We start from the raw sequence: 3761 nt of genomic DNA, 5'->3' as shown, positions 1-3761 counted from the left end.
CTTCAATTTACCCTTTTTCTGTCAATTATATGACAAATCTTGGATATACTTCATCTTTTGCGTTTTTTTTAATCTTTTTTTATTGTAAATAAGCAAATGGATATAAGTGATTTAAAAAAAATTACTGAATTTACTATTTTTACTATGATAAAAAATAAATGAAAACACAAGTTCCATATATTTATGGAAAAGATGATAGAGAGAGGTATATATCTTTAAAAATTATACATAAATCACGTTGAGTTAGCTAGCTCATACATACTTCCATTGAAGAGATGTGTTGAATACAAGTGATGTTTATCAGATAAGAAAATATTCAATTGGTCAATAGGACCTGGAACCTCTCCGGTTGCTTTTCTCTCCTAATTTCTCTTGCAAAAACATGGATCATCATTTGAGGCACAGGTGTAAGCGAGTCGGTTTGGGTTGGGTTTTGTCAAACACATGATCCAACCTAATCAAATTTGAACGGGTTGGTTTTCTAAGAAAGAAAAATGAATCCCAACCCAAACCAACCTGTTTGTGAATGAGTTGAGTTGAGTTGAATTAATGGGTCAAAACATTTAATTTTGTCTATTTTTTTAACGCAATATTTTTTATAAGCTAAATTTTTATTAAATGAATCAGATACAACTATTTCTTGTTAGATTTTTTATTAAAAAAAATTTTTGTGCAACTACCACACTCCACTCCACTCCACTTATTCTTATCTATCATTTATCCATGGAGGATAAAAACTTAAGCATATCATATTCGAGATAAGGAGTTTCTATAAGAATGGTGAAGCTGGGTTTCAAACACTATTTTCTACCAAAACCAATGGGACATTATGATGTCTATTGTTTGTAAATAGATCCAACAAAATATTTTTAAAGCCCATCTAAAGTGGCTTTAAGCAATAAAACCCTTTTCATTTTGATCTTGAAGGTTAAGGATGCATTAATGCTTAGTCAATTTAGGTCGATAAGTTTATGTAATCAACAGTAAATAGTATTTGATTTTTTTATGTTTTCAATATATATTATATATGTAATATATATATATATATATATATATATTTATATATATATATATATATATATATATATTAATATTAATAATAATAATAATTTAATATATATATATATATATATATATATATATATATATATGTATGTATGTATATATATTAATGGGTTAGCAGGTTTAGATATTAAAACCCATGAACCCAAAACTCAACAGATTTGATTAATTCAATTTAGGTCTAACCCAAATACAAAAATTATCCAACCCAAACTATTTGCTTTGATTTGGGTCAAATCCGGTCCATGGGTGACTCGCACCAACTTACACCCCTAATTTGAGGCTTTTGATTTCAAAAGAAAAACAATCAAGAAATTGAACAAAGGCTCAACTCATTTGGCAATTAGATTTTATAAATAGTAATACAAAGAATAAAACATGACTTTAACTTCATATTATAAATATTTATAATTATATTTCATCATCTAATAATAATAGATAAAACATTATTTGAATTGATGTAAATTGAAAAAAGAAATATTAACAATTTAATAAAAACTCGGGAAAAAAATCAAAAACTAAAATTTTCAATATAATTTTGAAAATTGATTTGAATTGTAACATCCCAGTTTTGTGTGTGTGTGTGTGATAGACAATATTATTGTCGTTCGATTGGGTAGTGGTTTTAGACTATTGAAATGGTAAAAAATGAGATGCTATCATAGGATACCTAGGCATGGTTAAACTCTTAAGTTTTTAAGCTAAAGTCTATAAAGAATAAGGATAATTCAAATAAAATTCTTTGGTCAAATAATGGTCAACCCATTAATGACCTAGATGTTAATAATTGGATTTTGGTCTAGAAATAGAAATTAGAAGCTTGAAAGAAAATTATAAATTAATGTAAGTAAACTTAGAAATTAACTGAGGATAATTAAGGTTGATTAATGGTGATCTAGATTCCATTGAATTAGAAAAGGGGTAATGAACTCATAAGAGTTTAAAGTGGAGACCATTTTTGTAAATAACTATATAACTGGTTTAAAAGTAGAATTTTAGTTTAATTAGTTGGTGACTAATTAAAGTCTCTAATTATATGATGTAGAATTAAAATAAGTTAGAGTTGTAACACCCTAAAAAATTACAACTCAGATTAACAAAGGAAACTTTGTGTTGTGACATATATGCATGTATGAATTTATATTCAGAAGTTATATGTTTTTAATCATAGAATTTCGTGTTACGGATACATGTGTGTGTCTGACTGATTTAGTAAAGCTTGACAGAGAAATATAAACTGTCTGAGCTAGATTTCGATTTGTGCAAGAATTGCATGTTGCATTGAGTCCCAGTGTAATTTGTCTCGGTATGAGTAGACTTTGTGCAAGGTTTTCTTTGAGTACACATATCCCAAGGGAAGTTAGCACACTAATATAGAAGATTAGGATAAGACTTACTAGTTATAGCAAAAATAATTTTTACCATTTTGGGCAAAACTCTACTTTATCCTTTTATAGTTAGTTTTGGAGAAGTGCAAGAAGCCATATAAGGCATGGCTGAGCTCATGACAAGCACCTCAAGGGTTTTCCAAGCTACCAATTAGTTATATTAATGGTCATTCAATGTGCTTAGATTAAGAAGATAAGGATTAGGCCTTGCGATTCCACTGGTGCAAGCATTTTACCTGCAATAAGTGTTACTTTACACACACACTCTTGAAGGTTGGAAACTTGAATCTATCTCCCTCATTATTCCTTCTAAATTTTGTGGAGACTGCAAGAGGTAAGAAGTCTCATTCCAACTCTTGAACCATATGCTTATTGTTGAATTTCCTTGAACATGTTGTTGCTTTGAAATATTTGAGCTTCCTAACATGTGATGAATCTGTATGATGAGCTACTTTCCTTGATTTTTGATGCCAAAAATGAGTTCTTTGCATGTTAAAACAAAGATTTAGCTCAAATTTCACTTAAATCAGAGCTTCCCAACAGAAGTTACAAATAAAATAGGTTTAAGGACCTTTAGTAAAATGAAAAATCTATCACGAATTTGGATCGAGTGTTACAAAAGTATGTAATGTTTTTATTAAAGTTTTTACCTAAAAAATGAATTTGTTAGGTTTGAAAATGTTGGGTAGCATATAAGATTTGCGAAAATTCGACTCCCAGAGCACTAAGAGCACTAAAAATAAGTTAGGAGCAAAACTTTGAAAACCGAGCGACAAAGTGATTTTAGAGAGCAAATAGCTTAACTTTGAAATTGTGCCTTAGTATAAATTATCTTAGAGTTATTTATTTTCCGACATTGCTAATTTATTTACTATTATATTGCTAAGATAAATGCAAGATCAAATGATTGATACATGCTCTAAAATTGTGATGGTTCTGTGCTGGTAAAATTATTGAAATTCGTGCCTGCATTTTATTATGATTATTGAATGATAAGACTGGCAAAGTGAGAACTTCAACAATTATATTTGTGGCATGCAAACTAATTTTATAATGTGTGTGTGTGCGCGCGCGTGTGTGTGTGTGTTTGCATATTGTCATTTTTATATGTACGCGCTGTGGTTTGTGTCCGAGGGTGTTCGACCCTCAATTATATTTGTGGCATGCAAACTAATTTTATAATGTGTGTGCATTTTTTTCAACTTTGATCATTTGAATATTAAACTTCAGATTTCAGAGCTCTTTTAGAGCACAAAATTTCGTGCTCTTCACTTCCTCACCCTTCATTCATCTCTTTCTTCCTCCAAGCTC

The sequence above is a fragment of the Glycine max genome, chromosome 16, assembly GCF_000004515.6.
Source record: "Glycine max cultivar Williams 82 chromosome 16, Glycine_max_v4.0, whole genome shotgun sequence".
Taxonomy (NCBI): domain Eukaryota; kingdom Viridiplantae; phylum Streptophyta; class Magnoliopsida; order Fabales; family Fabaceae; genus Glycine; species Glycine max.
The sequence above is the reverse complement of the archived record's forward strand: the minus strand, read 5'-3'. Positions refer to the sequence as shown.